This window comes from Somniosus microcephalus, unplaced genomic scaffold (assembly GCF_052327205.1).
Source record: "Somniosus microcephalus isolate GS21.2 unplaced genomic scaffold, FLI_Smic_1.0 scaffold59, whole genome shotgun sequence".
Lineage (NCBI taxonomy): Eukaryota > Metazoa > Chordata > Chondrichthyes > Squaliformes > Somniosidae > Somniosus > Somniosus microcephalus.
Window position 1 is genome coordinate 389448 of NW_028225246.1, and position 23980 is coordinate 413427.

The 23980-nt window shown below is 46.6% G+C and overlaps 12 non-coding genes across 12 annotated transcripts; all 12 read left to right on the plus strand.

The window, feature by feature from the left end:
- Nucleotides 1-1052: 1052 nt before the first annotated feature.
- Nucleotides 1053-1135, plus strand: trnal-aag (transfer RNA leucine (anticodon AAG)). Its single transcript has one exon. It is a non-coding gene; the product is annotated as a tRNA-Leu (tRNA).
- A 1594-nt stretch (nt 1136-2729) lies between these two features.
- On the plus strand, nt 2730-2811 carry trnal-aag (transfer RNA leucine (anticodon AAG)). Its single transcript has one exon. It is a non-coding gene; the product is annotated as a tRNA-Leu (tRNA).
- A 1943-nt stretch (nt 2812-4754) lies between these two features.
- On the plus strand, nt 4755-4836 carry trnal-aag (transfer RNA leucine (anticodon AAG)). The gene has a single exon. It is a non-coding gene; the product is annotated as a tRNA-Leu (tRNA).
- Nucleotides 4837-6779: 1943 nt separating this feature from the next.
- On the plus strand, nt 6780-6862 carry trnal-aag (transfer RNA leucine (anticodon AAG)). Its single transcript has one exon. It is a non-coding gene; the product is annotated as a tRNA-Leu (tRNA).
- A 1594-nt stretch (nt 6863-8456) lies between these two features.
- On the plus strand, nt 8457-8538 carry trnal-aag (transfer RNA leucine (anticodon AAG)). Its single transcript has one exon. It is a non-coding gene; the product is annotated as a tRNA-Leu (tRNA).
- Nucleotides 8539-10481: 1943 nt separating this feature from the next.
- Nucleotides 10482-10563, plus strand: trnal-aag (transfer RNA leucine (anticodon AAG)). Its single transcript has one exon. It is a non-coding gene; the product is annotated as a tRNA-Leu (tRNA).
- Nucleotides 10564-12506: 1943 nt separating this feature from the next.
- On the plus strand, nt 12507-12588 carry trnal-aag (transfer RNA leucine (anticodon AAG)). The gene has a single exon. It is a non-coding gene; the product is annotated as a tRNA-Leu (tRNA).
- A 1943-nt stretch (nt 12589-14531) lies between these two features.
- Nucleotides 14532-14613, plus strand: trnal-aag (transfer RNA leucine (anticodon AAG)). The gene has a single exon. It is a non-coding gene; the product is annotated as a tRNA-Leu (tRNA).
- A 1943-nt stretch (nt 14614-16556) lies between these two features.
- trnal-aag (transfer RNA leucine (anticodon AAG)) lies at nt 16557-16638 on the plus strand. Its single transcript has one exon. It is a non-coding gene; the product is annotated as a tRNA-Leu (tRNA).
- Nucleotides 16639-18581: 1943 nt separating this feature from the next.
- trnal-aag (transfer RNA leucine (anticodon AAG)) lies at nt 18582-18663 on the plus strand. Its single transcript has one exon. It is a non-coding gene; the product is annotated as a tRNA-Leu (tRNA).
- A 1928-nt stretch (nt 18664-20591) lies between these two features.
- Nucleotides 20592-20673, plus strand: trnal-aag (transfer RNA leucine (anticodon AAG)). Its single transcript has one exon. It is a non-coding gene; the product is annotated as a tRNA-Leu (tRNA).
- Nucleotides 20674-22602: 1929 nt separating this feature from the next.
- Nucleotides 22603-22684, plus strand: trnal-aag (transfer RNA leucine (anticodon AAG)). Its single transcript has one exon. It is a non-coding gene; the product is annotated as a tRNA-Leu (tRNA).
- Nucleotides 22685-23980: the final 1296 nt, after the last annotated feature.

The following is a 23980-nucleotide window of genomic DNA, read 5'->3' on the forward strand; positions in this document are numbered from 1 at the left end:
GAAGCCCGTTACACAACACGGAGAACCTTTACACAACAGCAAACACATTACTCAATAGCGGACATCTTTACAAAGCAGACAAAATCTCTAAACAACAGGGAAAATCTATAATCAGCAGCGATCATCTTTACACAGGAGGGAACAATTTTATATAACAGGGAACATCTTTACACTACAGGGAATTTCTTTGCACAGCAGAACGTACCTTCATGCAAGTCTCTCGCTTCATCTCAGTCTCCGTTTCCCTGGCTGTCTACCTCCCTCTCTGTTTCTCTCGCAGCCTCGGTTTTCCCTCAGTCTCTGTCACTGCCTCGTGTTAATCGCTCTGTCTGTCTCTCTCTCTCTTTGGTTTCTTCAGTGTCTTTCTCTGTCCCTCCATTTGTGTGGCCAGAAACACCCTTTCCGGATTCCTGTGTGTCATTTTGTGTGTGTCCCATTGTCGGTGTCGTAATACAGAGTGTCCTTGTGACATCGTGCAGCCATGTCAGCCTGCAAACACGGGTGCTGCGGGGTCCGGGTCTCTGAGCGGTTTCAGGGCCATGCTATAGTTTTCAACACAGGCTGGATGCTGAAATTTGTCTCGCTGACACACAGCGCTGTGGGGCATCGGAACCTAAGCACCAGCCGGGATTGTTTGCTAACCGACAGCAGAGTGTAGCAGCGGAAGCGTGCTGGTCCCATAACCCAGAGGTCGATTGATCGTAAGCCTTCTTCTGCTAGTTGCATTCTTATATACACCAACAATAAAATGCTCTATTGCTACCCCAATCAAACGCACTTAATTTTATCACACTTTACTTACACCAACTTCCTGCTTGCAACACACAAGAGGGATAAATTTTGAATGAAATTTACAATGGGTGTGTTGCAGCAAACTTTTATTTATTAGTGTTGCCTTGTGAACACGTAGCTGCTTCTGATATAGTGGGTTGCATCAGAAGTGAGTTTGCCGTCCACGAATTTAATTTCCTTTTGTTTCCCCTGCTATTTACAAGACCAGGCCACATTTCAATCACCAGTCACTAGTTTCAGATTCCTTAGCGCACTGACGTGGTAGCGTGGCCGAGCGGTCTAAGGCGCTGGATTAAGGCTCCAGTCTCTTCGGGGGGCGTGGGTTCGAATCCCACCGCTGCCAGATATTGCGACATTTATAAATTTCGTCGCTTCACCACCAGCAGTAAACCAGGCAGGCATGCCGGTTTTGGGTCACCTTTTCCTTCAGTTGCTATCCAGACAGCGAAAGTTACATTAAGACATGGTTAAGAGAAGATCCATTCTGCAAAAGAAAAGGGTGGGGAGGGGATCTGGACTCTGACTTCAGGATGAGAGTCAGATGTGTTTTTCATACCATTAGTCTGGGGAAGTTGTGATTAGGAGGGCAAATTTTTCCTATTGTTCTCTTCTCTTAAATTATGATAAATTTCAGGCTCAGTGCGTCAGGTTTTGTTATCACAATTTATGCTTTACTTACAGCAACTTCCTTCTTGCAAAAAACACAAGAACCTGCAACACAACTTTCAAAACACTTTATTCGCACCAACATAAGCTGCAAATGCTGCAAACTTGGAGCAGCCTTGGCCTTACCCTTTCTCTCAACGCATTCCTGCAGCGCCGTGTCGCCAGCACCAGATGGTGCTCTTGGCCTTTACACAACAGGCAATACCTTCACACAAAACGGAAGCCCGTTACACAACACGGAGAACCTTTACACAACAGCAAACACATTACTCAATAGCGGACATCTTTACAAAGCAGACAAAATCTCTAAACAACAGGGAAAATCTATAATCAGCAGCGATCATCTTTACACAGGAGGGAACAATTTTATATAACAGGGAACATCTTTACACTACAGGGAATTTCTTTGCACAGCAGAACGTACCTTCATGCAAGTCTCTCGCTTCATCTCAGTCTCCGTTTCCCTGGCTGTCTACCTCCCTCTCTGTTTCTCTCGCAGTCTCGGTTTTCCCTCAGTCTCTGTCACTGCCTCGTGTTAATCGCTCTGTCTGTCTCTCTCTCTCTTTGGTTTCTTCAGTGTCTTTCTCTGTCCCTCCATTTGTGTGGCCAGAAACACCCTTTCCGGATTCCTGTGTGTCATTTTGTGTGTGTCCCATTGTCGGTGTCGTAATACAGAGTGTCCTTGTGACATCGTGCAGCCATGTCAGCCTGCAAACACGGGTGCTGCGGGGTCCGGGTCTCTGAGCGGTTTCAGGGCCATGCTATAGTTTTCAACACAGGCTGGATGCTGAAATTTGTCTCGCTGACACACAGCGCTGTGGGGCATCGGAACCTAAGCACCAGCCGGGATTGTTTGCTAACCGACAGCAGAGTGTAGCAGCGGAAGCGTGCTGGTCCCATAACCCAGAGGTCGATTGATCGTAAGCCTTCTTCTGCTAGTTGCATTCTTATATACACCAACAATAAAATGCTCTATTGCTACCCCAATCAAACGCACTTAATTTTATCACACTTTACTTACACCAACTTCCTGCTTGCAACACACAAGAGGGATAAATTTTGAATGAAATTTACAATGGGTGTGTTGCAGCAAACTTTTATTTATTAGTGTTGCCTTGTGAACACGTAGCTGCTTCTGATATAGTGGGTTGCATCAGAAGTGAGTTTGCCGTCCACGAATTTAATTTCCTTTTGTTTCCCCTGCTATTTACAAGAGCAGGCCACATTTCAATCACCAGTCACTAGTTTCAGATTCCTTAGCGCACTGACGTGGTAGCGTGGCCGAGCGGTCTAAGGCGCTGGATTAAGGCTCCAGTCTCTTCGGGGGCGTGGGTTCGAATCCCACCGCTGCCAGATATTGCGACATTTATAAATTTCGTCGCTTCACCACCAGCAGTAAACCAGGCAGGCATGCCGGTTTTGGGTCACCTTTTCCTTCAGTTGCTATTGACAGGCTGATCCGAATCGCAGAATTTCCTCTGCTCCATAATTGGCCCGAACCCCGCACCGAACACTTCAAACACCGTCACCCAACCAACTGGATTCAGACCGTTCACTCACTCGTCCCCACACCTGCTGCCTCTCACTTATTCAGATGTACACCACGTTTACTCTTTCTTCCATTTCTTGCAATCTATCGACCGCGCCCCCCATTGCTGTCACTCTCGCACCCACCATCTCTCCGTCGTTTCCCCGTTCGCCCTTCCAATCTTGCCGGTTGAACAGCACCTCCCATTTGTTCCTGTGCTGCAATCCAATTAATTTAACACCAGTATCTTTTTGTCAATCGAACCTATCCAGACAGCGAAAGTTACATGAAGACATGGTTAAGAGAAGATCCATTCTGCAAAAGAAAAGGGTGGGGAGGGGATCTGGACTCTGACTTCAGGATGAGAGTCAGATGTGTTTTTCATACCATTAGTCTGGGGAAGTTGTGATTAGGAGGGCAAATTTTTCCTATTGTTCTCTTCTCTTAAATTATGATAAATTTCAGGCTCAGTGCGTCAGGTTTTGTTATCACAATTTATGCTTTACTTACAGCAACTTCCTTCTTGCAAAAAACACAAGAACCTGCAACACAACTTTCAAAACACTTTATTCGCACCAACATAAGCTGCAAATGCTGCAAACTTGGAGCAGCCTTGGCCTTACCCTTTCTCTCAACGCATTCCTGCAGCGCCGTGTCGCCAGCACCAGATGGTGCTCTTGGCCTTTACACAACAGGCAATACCTTCACACAAAACGGAAGCCCGTTACACAACACGGAGAACCTTTACACAACAGCAAACACATTACTCAATAGCGGACATCTTTACAAAGCAGACAAAATCTCTAAACAACAGGGAAAATCTATAATCAGCAGCGATCATCTTTACACAGGAGGGAACAATTTTATATAACAGGGAACATCTTTACACTACAGGGAATTTCTTTGCACAGCAGAACGTACCTTCATGCAAGTCTCTCGCTTCATCTCAGTCTCCGTTTCCCTGGCTGTCTACCTCCCTCTCTGTTTCTCTCGCAGTCTCGGTTTTCCCTCAGTCTCTGTCACTGCCTCGTGTTAATCGCTCTGTCTGTCTCTCTCTCTCTTTGGTTTCTTCAGTGTCTTTCTCTGTCCCTCCATTTGTGTGGCCAGAAACACCCTTTCCGGATTCCTGTGTGTCATTTTGTGTGTGTCCCATTGTCGGTGTCGTAATACAGAGTGTCCTTGTGACATCGTGCAGCCATGTCAGCCTGCAAACACGGGTGCTGCGGGGTCCGGGTCTCTGAGCGGTTTCAGGGCCATGCTATAGTTTTCAACACAGGCTGGATGCTGAAATTTGTCTCGCTGACACACAGCGCTGTGGGGCATCGGAACCTAAGCACCAGCCGGGATTGTTTGCTAACCGACAGCAGAGTGTAGCAGCGGAAGCGTGCTGGTCCCATAACCCAGAGGTCGATTGATCGTAAGCCTTCTTCTGCTAGTTGCATTCTTATATACACCAACAATAAAATGCTCTATTGCTACCCCAATCAAACGCACTTAATTTTATCACACTTTACTTACACCAACTTCCTGCTTGCAACACACAAGAGGGATAAATTTTGAATGAAATTTACAATGGGTGTGTTGCAGCAAACTTTTATTTATTAGTGTTGCCTTGTGAACACGTAGCTGCTTCTGATATAGTGGGTTGCATCAGAAGTGAGTTTGCCGTCCACGAATTTAATTTCCTTTTGTTTCCCCTGCTATTTACAAGACCAGGCCACATTTCAATCACCAGTCACTAGTTTCAGATTCCTTAGCGCACTGACGTGGTAGCGTGGCCGAGCGGTCTAAGGCGCTGGATTAAGGCTCCAGTCTCTTCGGGGGCGTGGGTTCGAATCCCACCGCTGCCAGATATTGCGACATTTATAAATTTCGTCGCTTCACCACCAGCAGTAAACCAGGCAGGCATGCCGGTTTTGGGTCACCTTTTCCTTCAGTTGCTATTGACAGGCTGATCCGAATCGCAGAATTTCCTCTGCTCCATAATTGGCCCGAACCCCGCACCGAACACTTCAAACACCTTCACCAAACCAACTGGATTCAGACCGTTCACTCACTCGTCCCCACACCTGCTGCCTCTCACTTATTCAGATGTACACCACGTTTACTCTTTCTTCCATTTCTTGCAATCTATCGACCGCGCCCCCCATTGCTGTCACTCTCGCACCCACCATCTCTCCGTCGTTTCCCCGTTCGCCCTTCCAATCTTGCCGGTTGAACAGCACCTCCCATTTGTTCCTGTGCTGCAATCCAATTAATTTAACACCAGTATCTTTTTGTCAATCGAACCTATCCAGACAGCGAAAGTTACATGAAGACATGGTTAAGAGAAGATCCATTCTGCAAAAGAAAAGGGTGGGGAGGGGATCTGGACTCTGACTTCAGGATGAGAGTCAGATGTGTTTTTCATACCATTAGTCTGGGGAAGTTGTGATTAGGAGGGCAAATTTTTCCTATTGTTCTCTTCTCTTAAATTATGATAAATTTCAGGCTCAGTGCGTCAGGTTTTGTTATCACAATTTATGCTTTACTTACAGCAACTTCCTTCTTGCAAAAAACACAAGAACCTGCAACACAACTTTCAAAACACTTTATTCGCACCAACATAAGCTGCAAATGCTGCAAACTTGGAGCAGCCTTGGCCTTACCCTTTCTCTCAACGCATTCCTGCAGCGCCGTGTCGCCAGCACCAGATGGTGCTCTTGGCCTTTACACAACAGGCAATACCTTCACACAAAACGGAAGCCCGTTACACAACACGGAGAACCTTTACACAACAGCAAACACATTACTCAATAGCGGACATCTTTACAAAGCAGACAAAATCTCTAAACAACAGGGAAAATCTATAATCAGCAGCGATCATCTTTACACAGGAGGGAACAATTTTATATAACAGGGAACATCTTTACACTACAGGGAATTTCTTTGCACAGCAGAACGTACCTTCATGCAAGTCTCTCGCTTCATCTCAGTCTCCGTTTCCCTGGCTGTCTACCTCCCTCTCTGTTTCTCTCGCAGTCTCGGTTTTCTCTCAGTCTCTGTCACTGCCTCGTGTTAATCGCTCTGTCTGTCTCTCTCTCTCTTTGGTTTCTTCAGTGTCTTTCTCTGTCCCTCCATTTGTGTGGCCAGAAACACCCTTTCCGGATTCCTGTGTGTCATTTTGTGTGTGTCCCATTGTCGGTGTCGTAATACAGAGTGTCCTTGTGACATCGTGCAGCCATGTCAGCCTGCAAACACGGGTGCTGCGGGGTCCGGGTCTCTGAGCGGTTTCAGGGCCATGCTATAGTTTTCAACACAGGCTGGATGCTGAAATTTGTCTCGCTGACACACAGCGCTGTGGGGCATCGGAACCTAAGCACCAGCCGGGATTGTTTGCTAACCGACAGCAGAGTGTAGCAGCGGAAGCGTGCTGGTCCCATAACCCAGAGGTCGATTGATCGTAAGCCTTCTTCTGCTAGTTGCATTCTTATATACACCAACAATAAAATGCTCTATTGCTACCCCAATCAAACGCACTTAATTTTATCACACTTTACTTACACCAACTTCCTGCTTGCAACACACAAGAGGGATAAATTTTGAATGAAATTTACAATGGGTGTGTTGCAGCAAACTTTTATTTATTAGTGTTGCCTTGTGAACACGTAGCTGCTTCTGATATAGTGGGTTGCATCAGAAGTGAGTTTGCCGTCCACGAATTTAATTTCCTTTTGTTTCCCCTGCTATTTACAAGACCAGGCCACATTTCAATCACCAGTCACTAGTTTCAGATTCCTTAGCGCACTGACGTGGTAGCGTGGCCGAGCGGTCTAAGGCGCTGGATTAAGGCTCCAGTCTCTTCGGGGGGCGTGGGTTCGAATCCCACCGCTGCCAGATATTGCGACATTTATAAATTTCGTCGCTTCACCACCAGCAGTAAACCAGGCAGGCATGCCGGTTTTGGGTCACCTTTTCCTTCAGTTGCTATCCAGACAGCGAAAGTTACATTAAGACATGGTTAAGAGAAGATCCATTCTGCAAAAGAAAAGGGTGGGGAGGGGATCTGGACTCTGACTTCAGGATGAGAGTCAGATGTGTTTTTCATACCATTAGTCTGGGGAAGTTGTGATTAGGAGGGCAAATTTTTCCTATTGTTCTCTTCTCTTAAATTATGATAAATTTCAGGCTCAGTGCGTCAGGTTTTGTTATCACAATTTATGCTTTACTTACAGCAACTTCCTTCTTGCAAAAAACACAAGAACCTGCAACACAACTTTCAAAACACTTTATTCGCACCAACATAAGCTGCAAATGCTGCAAACTTGGAGCAGCCTTGGCCTTACCCTTTCTCTCAACGCATTCCTGCAGCGCCGTGTCGCCAGCACCAGATGGTGCTCTTGGCCTTTACACAACAGGCAATACCTTCACACAAAACGGAAGCCCGTTACACAACACGGAGAACCTTTACACAACAGCAAACACATTACTCAATAGCGGACATCTTTACAAAGCAGACAAAATCTCTAAACAACAGGGAAAATCTATAATCAGCAGCGATCATCTTTACACAGGAGGGAACAATTTTATATAACAGGGAACATCTTTACACTACAGGGAATTTCTTTGCACAGCAGAACGTACCTTCATGCAAGTCTCTCGCTTCATCTCAGTCTCCGTTTCCCTGGCTGTCTACCTCCCTCTCTGTTTCTCTCGCAGTCTCGGTTTTCCCTCAGTCTCTGTCACTGCCTCGTGTTAATCGCTCTGTCTGTCTCTCTCTCTCTTTGGTTTCTTCAGTGTCTTTCTCTGTCCCTCCATTTGTGTGGCCAGAAACACCCTTTCCGGATTCCTGTGTGTCATTTTGTGTGTGTCCCATTGTCGGTGTCGTAATACAGAGTGTCCTTGTGACATCGTGCAGCCATGTCAGCCTGCAAACACGGGTGCTGCGGGGTCCGGGTCTCTGAGCGGTTTCAGGGCCATGCTATAGTTTTCAACACAGGCTGGATGCTGAAATTTGTCTCGCTGACACACAGCGCTGTGGGGCATCGGAACCTAAGCACCAGCCGGGATTGTTTGCTAACCGACAGCAGAGTGTAGCAGCGGAAGCGTGCTGGTCCCATAACCCAGAGGTCGATTGATCGTAAGCCTTCTTCTGCTAGTTGCATTCTTATATACACCAACAATAAAATGCTCTATTGCTACCCCAATCAAACGCACTTAATTTTATCACACTTTACTTACACCAACTTCCTGCTTGCAACACACAAGAGGGATAAATTTTGAATGAAATTTACAATGGGTGTGTTGCAGCAAACTTTTATTTATTAGTGTTGCCTTGTGAACACGTAGCTGCTTCTGATATAGTGGGTTGCATCAGAAGTGAGTTTGCCGTCCACGAATTTAATTTCCTTTTGTTTCCCCTGCTATTTACAAGACCAGGCCACATTTCAATCACCAGTCACTAGTTTCAGATTCCTCAGCGCACTGACGTGGTAGCGTGGCCGAGCGGTCTAAGGCGCTGGATTAAGGCTCCAGTCTCTTCGGGGGCGTGGGTTCGAATCCCACCGCTGCCAGATATTGCGACATTTATAAATTTCGTCGCTTCACCACCAGCAGTAAACCAGGCAGGCATGCCGGTTTTGGGTCACCTTTTCCTTCAGTTGCTATTGACAGGCTGATCCGAATCGCAGAATTTCCTCTGCTCCATAATTGGCCCGAACCCCGCACCGAACACTTCAAACACCGTCACCAAACCAACTGAATTCAGACCGTTCACTCACTCGTCCCCACACCTGCTGCCTCTCACTTATTCAGATGTACACCACGTTTACTCTTTCTTCCATTTCTTGCAATCTATCGACCGCGCCCCCCATTGCTGTCACTCTCGCACCCACCATCTCTCCGTCGTTTCCCCGTTCGCCCTTCCAATCTTGCCGGTTGAACAGCACCTCCCATTTGTTCCTGTGCTGCAATCCAATTAATTTAACACCAGTATCTTTTTGTCAATCGAACCTATCCAGACAGCGAAAGTTACATGAAGACATGGTTAAGAGAAGATCCATTCTGCAAAAGAAAAGGGTGGGGAGGGGATCTGGACTCTGACTTCAGGATGAGAGTCAGATGTGTTTTTCATACCATTAGTCTGGGGAAGTTGTGATTAGGAGGGCAAATTTTTCCTATTGTTCTCTTCTCTTAAATTATGATAAATTTCAGGCTCAGTGCGTCAGGTTTTGTTATCACAATTTATGCTTTACTTACAGCAACTTCCTTCTTGCAAAAAACACAAGAACCTGCAACACAACTTTCAAAACACTTTATTCGCACCAACATAAGCTGCAAATGCTGCAAACTTGGAGCAGCCTTGGCCTTACCCTTTCTCTCAACGCATTCCTGCAGCGCCGTGTCGCCAGCACCAGATGGTGCTCTTGGCCTTTACACAACAGGCAATACCTTCACACAAAACGGAAGCCCGTTACACAACACGGAGAACCTTTACACAACAGCAAACACATTACTCAATAGCGGACATCTTTACAAAGCAGACAAAATCTCTAAACAACAGGGAAAATCTATAATCAGCAGCGATCATCTTTACACAGGAGGGAACAATTTTATATAACAGGGAACATCTTTACACTACAGGGAATTTCTTTGCACAGCAGAACGTACCTTCATGCAAGTCTCTCGCTTCATCTCAGTCTCCGTTTCCCTGGCTGTCTACCTCCCTCTCTGTTTCTCTCGCAGTCTCGGTTTTCCCTCAGTCTCTGTCACTGCCTCGTGTTAATCGCTCTGTCTGTCTCTCTCTCTCTTTGGTTTCTTCAGTGTCTTTCTCTGTCCCTCCATTTGTGTGGCCAGAAACACCCTTTCCGGATTCCTGTGTGTCATTTTGTGTGTGTCCCATTGTCGGTGTCGTAATACAGAGTGTCCTTGTGACATCGTGCAGCCATGTCAGCCTGCAAACACGGGTGCTGCGGGGTCCGGGTCTCTGAGCGGTTTCAGGGCCATGCTATAGTTTTCAACACAGGCTGGATGCTGAAATTTGTCTCGCTGACACACAGCGCTGTGGGGCATCGGAACCTAAGCACCAGCCGGGATTGTTTGCTAACCGACAGCAGAGTGTAGCAGCGGAAGCGTGCTGGTCCCATAACCCAGAGGTCGATTGATCGTAAGCCTTCTTCTGCTAGTTGCATTCTTATATACACCAACAATAAAATGCTCTATTGCTACCCCAATCAAACGCACTTAATTTTATCACACTTTACTTACACCAACTTCCTGCTTGCAACACACAAGAGGGATAAATTTTGAATGAAATTTACAATGGGTGTGTTGCAGCAAACTTTTATTTATTAGTGTTGCCTTGTGAACACGTAGCTGCTTCTGATATAGTGGGTTGCATCAGAAGTGAGTTTGCCGTCCACGAATTTAATTTCCTTTTGTTTCCCCTGCTATTTACAAGACCAGGCCACATTTCAATCACCAGTCACTAGTTTCAGATTCCTTAGCGCACTGACGTGGTAGCGTGGCCGAGCGGTCTAAGGCGCTGGATTAAGGCTCCAGTCTCTTCGGGGGCGTGGGTTCGAATCCCACCGCTGCCAGATATTGCGACATTTATAAATTTCGTCGCTTCACCACCAGCAGTAAACCAGGCAGGCATGCCGGTTTTGGGTCACCTTTTCCTTCAGTTGCTATTGACAGGCTGATCCGAATCGCAGAATTTCCTCTGCTCCATAATTGGCCCGAACCCCGCACCGAACACTTCAAACACCGTCACCCAACCAACTGGATTCAGACCGTTCACTCACTCGTCCCCACACCTGCTGCCTCTCACTTATTCAGATGTACACCACGTTTACTCTTTCTTCCATTTCTTGCAATCTATCGACCGCGCCCCCCATTGCTGTCACTCTCGCACCCACCATCTCTCCGTCGTTTCCCCGTTCGCCCTTCCAATCTTGCCGGTTGAACAGCACCTCCCATTTGTTCCTGTGCTGCAATCCAATTAATTTAACACCAGTATCTTTTTGTCAATCGAACCTATCCAGACAGCGAAAGTTACATGAAGACATGGTTAAGAGAAGATCCATTCTGCAAAAGAAAAGGGTGGGGAGGGGATCTGGACTCTGACTTCAGGATGAGAGTCAGATGTGTTTTTCATACCATTAGTCTGGGGAAGTTGTGATTAGGAGGGCAAATTTTTCCTATTGTTCTCTTCTCTTAAATTATGATAAATTTCAGGCTCAGTGCGTCAGGTTTTGTTATCACAATTTATGCTTTACTTACAGCAACTTCCTTCTTGCAAAAAACACAAGAACCTGCAACACAACTTTCAAAACACTTTATTCGCACCAACATAAGCTGCAAATGCTGCAAACTTGGAGCAGCCTTGGCCTTACCCTTTCTCTCAACGCATTCCTGCAGCGCCGTGTCGCCAGCACCAGATGGTGCTCTTGGCCTTTACACAACAGGCAATACCTTCACACAAAACGGAAGCCCGTTACACAACACGGAGAAGCTTTACACAACAGGAAACACATTACTCAATAGCGGACATCTTTACAAAACAGACAAAATCTCTAAACAACAGGGAAAATCTATAATCAGCAGCGATCATCTTTACACAGGAGGGAACAATTTTATATAACAGGGAACATCTTTACACTACAGGGAATTTCTTTGCACAGCAGGACGCACCTTCATGCAAGTCTCTCTCTTCATCTCAGTCTCCGTTTCCCGGGCTGTCTACCTCCCTCTCTGTTTCTCTCGCAGTCTCGGTTTTCCCTCAGTCTCTGTCTCTGCCTCGTGTTAATCGCTCTGTCTGTCTCTCTCTCTCTTTGGTTTCTTCAGTGTCTTTCTCTGTCCCTCCATTTGTGTGGCCAGAAACACCCTTTCCGGATTCCTGTGTGTCATTTTGTGTGTGTCCCATTATCGGTGTCGTAATACAGAGTGTCCTTGTGACATCGTGCAGCCATGTCAGCCTGCAAACACGGGTGCTGCGGGGTCCGGGTCTCTGGGCGGTTTCAGGGCCGTGCTATAGTTTTCAACACAGGCTGGATGCTGAAATTTGTCTCGCTAACACACAGCACTGTGGGGCATCGGAACCTAAGCACCAGCCGGGATTGTTTGCTAACCGACAGCAGAGTGTAGCAGCGGAAGCGTGCTGGTCCCATAACCCAGAGGTCGATTGATCGTAAGCCTTCTTCTGCTAGTTGCATTCTTATATACACCAACAATAAAATGCTCTATTGCTACCCCAATCAAACGCACTTAATTTTATCACACTTTACTTACACCAACTTCCTGCTTGCAACACACAAGAGGGATAAATTTTGAATGAAATTTACAATGGGTGTGTTGCAGCAAACTTTTATTTATTAGTGTTGCCTTGTGAACACGTAGCTGCTTCTGATATAGTGGGTTGCATCAGAAGTGAGTTTGCCGTCCACGAATTTAATTTCCTTTTGTTTCCCCTGCTATTTACAAGACCAGGCCACATTTCAATCACCAGTCACTAGTTTCAGATTCCTCAGCGCACTGACGTGGTAGCGTGGCCGAGCGGTCTAAGGCGCTGGATTAAGGCTCCAGTCTCTTCGGGGGCGTGGGTTCGAATCCCACCGCTGCCAGATATTGCGACATTTATAAATTTCGTCGCTTCACCACCAGCAGTAAACCAGGCAGGCATGCCGGTTTTGGGTCACCTTTTCCTTCAGTTGCTATTGACAGGCTGATCCGAATCGCAGAATTTCCTCTGCTCCATAATTGGCCCGAACCCCGCACCGAACACTTCAAACACCGTCACCAAACCAACTGAATTCAGACCGTTCACTCACTCGTCCCCACACCTGCTGCCTCTCACTTATTCAGATGTACACCACGTTTACTCTTTCTTCCATTTCTTGCAATCTATCGACCGCGCCCCCCATTGCTGTCACTCTCGCACCCACCATCTCTCCGTCGTTTCCCCGTTCGCCCTTCCAATCTTGCCGGTTGAACAGCACCTCCCATTTGTTCCTGTGCTGCAATCCAATTAATTTAACACCAGTATCTTTTTGTCAATCGAACCTATCCAGACAGCGAAAGTTACATGAAGACATGGTTAAGAGAAGATCCATTCTGCAAAAGAAAAGGGTGGGGAGGGGATCTGGACTCTGACTTCAGGATGAGAGTCAGATGTGTTTTTCATACCATTAGTCTGGGGAAGTTGTGATTAGGAGGGCAAATTTTTCCTATTGTTCTCTTCTCTTAAATTATGATAAATTTCAGGCTCAGTGCGTCAGGTTTTGTTATCACAATTTATGCTTTACTTACAGCAACTTCCTTCTTGCAAAAAACACAAGAACCTGCAACACAACTTTCAAAACACTTTATTCGCACCAACATAAGCTGCAAATGCTGCAAACTTGGAGCAGCCTTGGCCTTACCCTTTCTCTCAACGCATTCCTGCAGCGCCGTGTCGCCAGCACCAGATGGTGCTCTTGGCCTTTACACAACAGGCAATACCTTCACACAAAACGGAAGCCCGTTACACAACACGGAGAACCTTTACACAACAGCAAACACATTACTCAATAGCGGACATCTTTACAAAGCAGACAAAATCTCTAAACAACAGGGAAAATCTATAATCAGCAGCGATCATCTTTACACAGGAGGGAACAATTTTATATAACAGGGAACATCTTTACACTACAGGGAATTTCTTTGCACAGCAGAACGTACCTTCATGCAAGTCTCTCGCTTCATCTCAGTCTCCGTTTCCCTGGCTGTCTACCTCCCTCTCTGTTTCTCTCGCAGTCTCGGTTTTCCCTCAGTCTCTGTCACTGCCTCGTGTTAATCGCTCTGTCTGTCTCTCTCTCTCTTTGGTTTCTTCAGTGTCTTTCTCTGTCCCTCCATTTGTGTGGCCAGAAACACCCTTTCCGGATTCCTGTGTGTCATTTTGTGTGTGTCCCATTGTCGGTGTCGTAATACAGAGTGTCCTTGTGACATCGTGCAGCCATGTCAGCCTGCAAACACGGGTGCTGCGGGGTCCGGGTCTCTGAGCGGTTTCAGGGCCATGCTATAGTTTTCAACACAGGCTGGATGCTGAAATTTGTCTCGCTGACACACAGCGCTGTGGGGCATCGGAACCTAAGCACCAGCCGGGATTGTTTGCTAACCGACAGCAGAGTGTAGCAGCGGAAGCGTGCTGGTCCCATAACCCAGAGGTCGATTGATCGTAAGCCTTCTTCTGCTAGTTGCATTCTTATATACACCAACAATAAAATGCTCTATTGCTACCCCAATCAAACGCACTTAATTTTATCACACTTTACTTACACCAACTTCCTGCTTGCAACACACAAGAGGGATAAATTTTGAATGAAATTTACAATGGGTGTGTTGCAGCAAACTTTTATTTATTAGTGTTGCCTTGTGAACACGTAGCTGCTTCTGATATAGTGGGTTGCATCAGAAGTGAGTTTGCCGTCCACGAATTTAATTTCCTTTTGTTTCCCCTGCTATTTACAAGACCAGGCCACATTTCAATCACCAGTCACTAGTTTCAGATTCCTTAGCGCACTGACGTGGTAGCGTGGCCGAGCGGTCTAAGGCGCTGGATTAAGGCTCCAGTCTCTTCGGGGGCGTGGGTTCGAATCCCACCGCTGCCAGATATTGCGACATTTATAAATTTCGTCGCTTCACCACCAGCAGTAAACCAGGCAGGCATGCCGGTTTTGGGTCACCTTTTCCTTCAGTTGCTATTGACAGGCTGATCCGAATCGCAGAATTTCCTCTGCTCCATAATTGGCCCGAACCCCGCACCGAACACTTCAAACACCGTCACCCAACCAACTGGATTCAGACCGTTCACTCACTCGTCCCCACACCTGCTGCCTCTCACTTATTCAGATGTACACCACGTTTACTCTTTCTTCCATTTCTTGCAATCTATCGACCGCGCCCCCCATTGCTGTCACTCTCGCACCCACCATCTCTCCGTCGTTTCCCCGTTCGCCCTTCCAATCTTGCCGGTTGAACAGCACCTCCCATTTGTTCCTGTGCTGCAATCCAATTAATTTAACACCAGTATCTTTTTGTCAATCGAACCTATCCAGACAGCGAAAGTTACATGAAGACATGGTTAAGAGAAGATCCATTCTGCAAAAGAAAAGGGTGGGGAGGGGATCTGGACTCTGACTTCAGGATGAGAGTCAGATGTGTTTTTCATACCATTAGTCTGGGGAAGTTGTGATTAGGAGGGCAAATTTTTCCTATTGTTCTCTTCTCTTAAATTATGATAAATTTCAGGCTCAGTGCGTCAGGTTTTGTTATCACAATTTATGCTTTACTTACAGCAACTTCCTTCTTGCAAAAAACACAAGAACCTGCAACACAACTTTCAAAACACTTTATTCGCACCAACATAAGCTGCAAATGCTGCAAACTTGGAGCAGCCTTGGCCTTACCCTTTCTCTCAACGCATTCCTGCAGCGCCGTGTCGCCAGCACCAGATGGTGCTCTTGGCCTTTACACAACAGGCAATACCTTCACACAAAACGGAAGCCCGTTACACAACACGGAGAAGCTTTACACAACAGGAAACACATTACTCAATAGCGGACATCTTTACAAAACAGACAAAATCTCTAAACAACAGGGAAAATCTATAATCAGCAGCGATCATCTTTACACAGGAGGGAACAATTTTATATAACAGGGAACATCTTTACACTACAGGGAATTTCTTTGCACAGCAGGACGCACCTTCATGCAAGTCTCTCTCTTCATCTCAGTCTCCGTTTCCCGGGCTGTCTACCTCCCTCTCTGTTTCTCTCGCAGTCTCGGTTTTCCCTCAGTCTCTGTCTCTGCCTCGTGTTAATCGCTCTGTCTGTCTCTCTCTCTCTTTGGTTTCTTCAGTGTCTTTCTCTGTCCCTCCATTTGTGTGGCCAGAAACACCCTTTCCGGATTCCTGTGTGTCATTTTGTGTGTGTCCCATTATCGGTGTCGTAATACAGAGTGTCCTTGTGACATCGTGCAGCCATGTCAGCCTGCAAACACGGGTGCTGCGGGGTCCGGGTCTCTGGGCGGTTTCAGGGCCGTGCTATAGTTTTCAACACAGGCTGGATGCTGAAATTTGTCTCGCTAACACACAGCACTGTGGGGCATCGGAACCTAAGCACCAGCCGGGATTGTTTGCTAACCGACAGCAGAGTGTAGCAGCGGAAGCGTGCTGGTCCCATAACCCAGAGGTCGATTGATCGTAAGCCTTCTTCTGCTAGTTGCATTCTTATATACACCAACAATAAAATGCTCTATTGCTACCCCAATCAAACGCACTTAATTTTATCACACTTTACTTACACCAACTTCCTGCTTGCAGCACACAACAGGGATAAATTTTGAATGAAATTTACAATGGGTGTGTTGCAGCAAACTTTTATTTATTAGTGTTGCCTTGTGAACACGTAGCTGCTTCTGATATAGTGGGTTGCATCAGAAGTGAGTTTGCCGTCCACGAATTTAATTTCCTTTTGTTTCCCCTGCTATTTACAAGACCAGGCCACATTTCAATCACCAGTCACTAGTTTCAGATTCCTTAGCGCACTGACGTGGTAGCGTGGCCGAGCGGTCTAAGGCGCTGGATTAAGGCTCCAGTCTCTTCGGGGGCGTGGGTTCGAATCCCACCGCTGCCAGATATTGCGACATTTATAAATTTCGTCGCTTCACCACCAGCAGTAAACCAGGCAGGCATGCCGGTTTTGGGTCACCTTTTCCTTCAGTTGCTATTGACAGGCTGATCCGAATCGCAGAATTTCCTCTGCTCCATAATTGGCCCGAACCCCGCACCGAACACTTCAAACACCGTCACCCAACCAACTGGATTCAGACCGTTCACTCACTCGTCCCCACACCTGCTGCCTCTCACTTATTCAGATGTACACCACGTTTACTCTTTCTTCCATTTCTTGCAATCTATCGACCGCGCCCCCCATTGCTGTCACTCTCGCACCCACCATCTCTCCGTCGTTTCCCCGTTCGCCCTTCCAATCTTGCCGGTTGAACAGCACCTCCCATTTGTTCCTGTGCTGCAATCCAATTAATTTAACACCAGTATCTTTTTGTCAATCGAACCTATCCAGACAGCGAAAGTTACATGAAGACATGGTTAAGAGAAGATCCATTCTGCAAAAGAAAAGGGTGGGGAGGGGATCTGGACTCTGACTTCAGGATGAGAGTCAGATGTGTTTTTCATACCATTAGTCTGGGGAAGTTGTGATTAGGAGGGCAAATTTTTCCTATTGTTCTCTTCTCTTAAATTATGATAAATTTCAGGCTCAGTGCGTCAGGTTTTGTTATCACAATTTATGCTTTACTTACAGCAACTTCCTTCTTGCAAAAAACACAAGAACCTGCAACACAACTTTCAAAACACTTTATTCGCACCAACATAAGCTGCAAATGCTGCAAACTTGGAGCAGCCTTGGCCTTACCCTTTCTCTCAACGCATTCCTGCAGCGCCGTGTCGCCAGCACCAGATGGTGCTCTTGGCCTTTACACAACAGGCAATACCTTCACACAAAACGGAAGCCCGTTACACAACACGGAGAAGCTTTACACAACAGGAAACACATTACTCAATAGCGGACATCTTTACAAAACAGACAAAATCTCTAAACAACAGGGAAAATCTATAATCAGCAGCGATCATCTTTACACAGGAGGGAACAATTTTATATAACAGGGAACATCTTTACACTACAGGGAATTTCTTTGCACAGCAGGACGCACCTTCATGCAAGTCTCTCTCTTCATCTCAGTCTCCGTTTCCCGGGCTGTCTACCTCCCTCTCTGTTTCTCTCGCAGTCTCGGTTTTCCCTCAGTCTCTGTCTCTGCCTCGTGTTAATCGCTCTGTCTGTCTCTCTCTCTCTTTGGTTTCTTCAGTGTCTTTCTCTGTCCCTCCATTTGTGTGGCCAGAAACACCCTTTCCGGATTCCTGTGTGTCATTTTGTGTGTGTCCCATTATCGGTGTCGTAATACAGAGTGTCCTTGTGACATCGTGCAGCCATGTCAGCCTGCAAACACGGGTGCTGCGGGGTCCGGGTCTCTGGGCGGTTTCAGGGCCGTGCTATAGTTTTCAACACAGGCTGGATGCTGAAATTTGTCTCGCTAACACACAGCACTGTGGGGCATCGGAACCTAAGCACCAGCCGGGATTGTTTGCTAACCGACAGCAGAGTGTAGCAGCGGAAGCGTGCTGGTCCCATAACCCAGAGGTCGATTGATCGTAAGCCTTCTTCTGCTAGTTGCATTCTTATATACACCAACAATAAAATGCTCTATTGCTACCCCAATCAAACGCACTTAATTTTATCACACTTTACTTACACCAACTTCCTGCTTGCAGCACACAACAGGGATAAATTTTGAATGAAATTTACAATGGGTGTGTTGCAGCAAACTTTTATTTATTAGTGTTGCCTTGTGAACACGTAGCTGCTTCTGATATAGTGGGTTGCATCAGAAGTGAGTTTGCCGTCCACGAATTTAATTTCCTTTTGTTTCCCCTGCTATTTACAAGACCAGGCCACATTTCAATCACCAGTCACTAGTTTCAGATTCCTTAGCGCACTGACGTGGTAGCGTGGCCGAGCGGTCTAAGGCGCTGGATTAAGGCTCCAGTCTCTTCGGGGGCGTGGGTTCGAATCCCACCGCTGCCAGATATTGCGACATTTATAAATTTCGTCGCTTCACCACCAGCAGTAAACCAGGCAGGCATGCCGGTTTTGGGTCACCTTTTCCTTCAGTTGCTATTGACAGGCTGATCCGAATCGCAGAATTTCCTCTGCTCCATAATTGTCCCGAACCCCGCACCGAACACGACAAACACCGTCACCCAACCAACTGAATTCAGACCGTTCACTCACTCGTCCCCACACCTGCTGCCTCTCACTTATTCAGATGTACACCACGTTTACTCTTTCTTCCATTTCTTGCAATCTATCGACCGCGCCGCCCATTGCTGTCATCTCTCCGTCGTTTCCCCGTTCGCCCTTCCAATCTTGCCGGTTCAACAGCACCTCCCATTTGTTCCTGTGCTGCAATCCAATTAATTTAACACCAGTATCTTTTTGTCAACCGAACCTATCCAGACAGCGAAAGTTACATTAAGACATGGTTAAGAGAAGATCCATTCTGCAAAAGGAAAGGGTGGGGAGGGGATCTGCACTCTGACTTCAGGATGAGAGTCAGATGTGTTTTTCATACCATTAGTCTGGGGAAGTTGTGATTAGGAGGGCAAATTTTTCCTATTGTTCTCTTCTCTTAAATTATGATAAATTTCAGGCTCAGTGCGTCAGGTTTTGTTATCACAATTTATGCTTTACTTACAGCAACTTCCTTCTTGCAAAAAACACAAGAACCTGCAACACAACTTTCAAAACACTTTATTCGCACCAACATAAGCTGCAAATGCTGCAAACTTGGAGCAGCCTTGGCCTTACCCTTTCTCTCAACGCATTCCTGCAGCGCCGTGTCGCCAGCACCAGATGGTGCTCTTGGCCTTTACACAACAGGCAATACCTTCACACAAAACGGAACCCCGTTACACAACACGGAGAAGCTTTACACAACAGGAAACACATTACTCAATAGCGGACATCTTTACAAAACAGACAAAATCTCTAAACAACAGGGAAAATCTATAATCAGCAGCGATCATCTTTACACAGGAGGGAACAATTTTATATAACAGGGAACATCTTTACACTACAGGGAATTTCTTTGCACAGCAGGACGCACCTTCATGCAAGTCTCTCGCTTCATCTCAGTCTCCGTTTCCCGGGCTGTCTACCTCCCTCTCTGTTTCTCTCGCAGTCTCGGTTTTCCCTCAGTCTCTGTCTCTGCCTCGTGTTAATCGCTCTGTCTGTCTCTCTCTCTCTTTGGTTTCTTCAGTGTCTTACTCTGTCCCTCCATTTGTGTGGCCAGAAACACCGTTTCCGGACTCCTGTGTGTCATTTTGTGTGTGTCCCATTGTCGGTGTCGTAATACAGAGTGTCCTTGTGACATCGTGCAGCCATGTCAGCCTGCAAACACGGGTGCTGCGGGGTCCGGGTCTCTGGGCGGTTTCAGGGCCATGCTATAGTTTTCAACACAGGCTGGATGCTGAAATTTGTCTCGCTAACACACAGCACTGTGGGGCATCGGAACCTAAGCACCAGCCGGGATTGTTTGCTAACCGACAGCAGAGTGTAGCAGCGGAAGCGTGCTGGTCCCATAACCCAGAGGTCGATTGATCGTAAGCCTTCTTCTGCTAGTTGCATTCTTATATACACCAACAATAAAATGCTCTATTGCTACCCCAATCAAACGCACTTAATTTTATCACACTTTACTTACACCAACTTCCTGCTTGCAACACACAACAGGGATAAATTTTGAATGAAATTTACAATGGGTGTGTTGCAGCAAACTTTTATTTATTAGCGTTGCCTTGTGAACACGTAGCTGCTTCTGATATAGTGGGTTGCATCAGAAGTGAGTTTGCCGTCCACGAATTTAATTTCCTTTTGTTTCCCCTGCTATTTACAAGACCAGGCCACATTTCAATCACCAGTCACTAGTTTCAGATTCCTTAGCGCACTGACGTGGTAGCGTGGCCGAGCGGTCTAAGGCGCTGGATTAAGGCTCCAGTCTCTTCGGGGGCGTGGGTTCGAATCCCACCGCTGCCAGATATTGCGACATTTATAAATTTCGTCGCTTCACCACCAGCAGTAAACCAGGCAGGCATGCCGGTTTTGGGTCACCTTTTCCTTCACTTGCTATTGACAGGCTGATCCGAATCGCAGAATTTCCTGTGCTCCATAAATTGGCCTGAACCCCGCACCGAACACTACAAACACCGTCACCAAACCAACTGAATTCAGACCGTTCACTCACTCGTCCCCACACCTGCTGCCTCTCACTTATTCAGATGTACACCACGTTTACTCTTTCTTCCATTTCTTGCAATCTATCGACCGCGCCCCCCATTGCTGTCATCTCTCCGTCGTTTCCCCGTTCGCCCTTCCAATCTTGCCGGTTGAACAGCACCTCCCATTTGTTCCTGTGCTGCAATCCAATTAATTTAACACCAGTATCTTTTTGTCAATCGAACCTATCCAGACAGCGAAAGTTACATTAAGACATGGTTAAGAGAAGATCCATTCTGCAAACGAAAAGGGTGGGGAGGGGATCTGGACTCTGACTTCAGGATGAGAGTCAGATGTGTTTTTCATACCATTAGTCTGGGGAAGTTGTGATTAGGAGGGCAAATTTTTCCTATTGTTCTCTTCTCTTAAATTATGATAAATTTCAGGCTCAGTGCGTCAGGTTTTGTTATCACAATTTATGCTTTACTTACAGCAACTTCCTTCTTGCAAAAAACACAAGAACCTGCAACACAACTTTCAAAACACTTTATTCGCACCAACATAAGCTGCAAATGCTGCAAACTTGGAGCAGCCTTGGCCTTACCCTTTCTCTCAACGCATTCCTGCAGCGCCGTGTCGCCAGCACCAGATGGTGCTCTTGGCCTTTACACAACAGGCAATACCTTCACACAAAACGGAACCCCGTTACACAACACGGAGAACCTTTACACAACAGGAAACACATTACTCAATAGCGGACATCTTTACAAAGCAGACAAAATCTCTAAACAACAGGGAAAATCTATAATCAGCAGCGATCATCTTTACACAGGAGGGAACAATTTTATATAACAGGGTACATCTTTACACTACAGGGAATTTCTTTGCACAGCAGAACGCACCTTCATGCAAGTCTCTCTCTTCATCTCAGTCTCCGTTTCCCTGGCTGTCTACCTCCCTCTCTGTTTCTCTCGCAGTCTCGGTTTTCCCTCAGTCTCTGTCTCTGCCTCGTGTTAATCGCTCTGTCTGTCTCTCTCTCTCTTTGGTTTCTTCACTGTCTTTCTCTGTCCCTCCATTTGTGTGGCCAGAAACACCCTTTCCGGATTCCTGTGCGTCATTTTGTGTGTGTCCCATTGTCGGTGTCGTAATACAGAGTGTCCTTGTGACATCGTGCAGCCATGTCAGCCTGCAAACACGGGTGCTGCGGGGTCCGGGTCTCTGGGCGGTTTCAGGGCCATGCTATAGTTTTCAACACAGGCTGGATGCTGAAATTTGTCTCGCTGACACACAGCACTGTGGGGCATCGGAACCTAAGCACCAGCCGGGATTGTTTGCTAGCCGACAGCAGAGTGTAGCAGCGGAAGCGTGCTGGTCCCATAACCCAGAGGTCGATTGATCGTAAGCCTTCTTCTGCTAGTTGCATTCTTATATACACCAACAATAAAATGCTCTATTGCTACCCCAATCAAACGCACTTAATTTTATCACACTTTACTTACACCAACTTCCTGCTTGCAACACACAAGAGGGATAAATTTTGAATGAAATTTACAATGGGTGTGTTGCAGCAAACTTTTATTTATTAGTGTTGCCTTGTGAACACGTAGCTGCTTCTGATATAGTGGGTTGCATCAGAAGTGAGTTTGCCGTCCACGAATTTAATTTCCTTTTGTTTCCCCTGCTATTTACAAGACCAGGCCACATTTCAATCACCAGTCACTAGTTTCAGATTCCTTAGCGCACTTACGTGGTAGCGTGGCCGAGCGGTCTAAGGCGCTGGATTAAGGCTCCAGTCTCTTCGGGGGCGTGGGTTCGAATCCCACCGCTGCCAGATATTGCGACATTTATAAATTTCGTCGCTTCACCACCAGCAGTAAACCAGGCAGGCATGCCGGTTTTGGGTCACCTTTTCCTTCAGTTGCTATCCAGACAGCGAAAGTTACATTAAGACATGGTTAAGAGAAGATCCATTCTGCAAAAGAAAAGGGTGGGGAGGGGATCTGGACTCTGACTTCAGGATGAGAGTCAGATGTGTTTTTCATACCATTAGTCTGGGGAAGTTGTGATTAGGAGGGCAAATTTTTCCTATTGTTCTCTTCTCTTAAATTATGATAAATTTCAGGCTCAGTGCGTCAGGTTTTGTTATCACAATTTATGCTTTACTTACAGCAACTTCCTTCTTGCAAAAAACACAAGAACCTGCAACACAACTTTCAAAACACTTTATTCGCACCAACATAAGCTGCAAATGCTGCAAACTTGGAGCAGCCTTGGCCTTACCCTTTCTCTCAACGCATTCCTGCAGCGCCGTGTCGCCAGCACCAGATGGTGCTCTTGGCCTTTACACAACAGGCAATACCTTCACACAAAACGGAAGCCCGTTACACAACACGGAGAACCTTTACACAACAGCAAACACATTACTCAATAGCGGACATCTTTACAAAGCAGACAAAATCTCTAAACAACAGGGAAAATCTATAATCAGCAGCGATCATCTTTACACAGGAGGGAACAATTTTATATAACAGGGAACATCTTTACACTACAGGGAATTTCTTTGCACAGCAGAACGCACCTTCATGCAAGTCTCTCTCTTCATCTCAGTCTCCGTTTCCCTGGCTGTCTACCTCCCTCTCTGTTTCTCTCGCAGTCTCGGTTTTCCCTCAGTCTCTGTCACTGCCTCGTGTTAATCGCTCTGTCTGTCTCTCTCTCTCTTTGGTTTCTTCAGTGTCTTTCTCTGTCCCTCCATTTGTGTGGCCAGAAACACCCTTTCCGGATTCCTGTGCGTCATTTTGTGTGTGTCCCATTGTCGGTGTCGTAATACAGAGTGTCCTTGTGACATCGTGCAGCCATGTCAGCCTGCAAACACGGGTGCTGCGGGGTCCGGGTCTCTGGGCGGTTTCAGGGCCATGCTATAGTTTTCAACACAGGCTGGATGCTGAAATTTGTCTCGCTGACACACAGCACTGTGGGGCATCGGAACCTAAGCACCAGCCGGGATTGTTTGCTAACCGACAGCAGAGTGTAGCAGCGGAAGCGTGCTGGTCCCATAACCCAGAGGTCGATTGATCGTAAGCCTTCTTCTGCTAGTTGCATTCTTATATACACCAACAATAAAATGCTC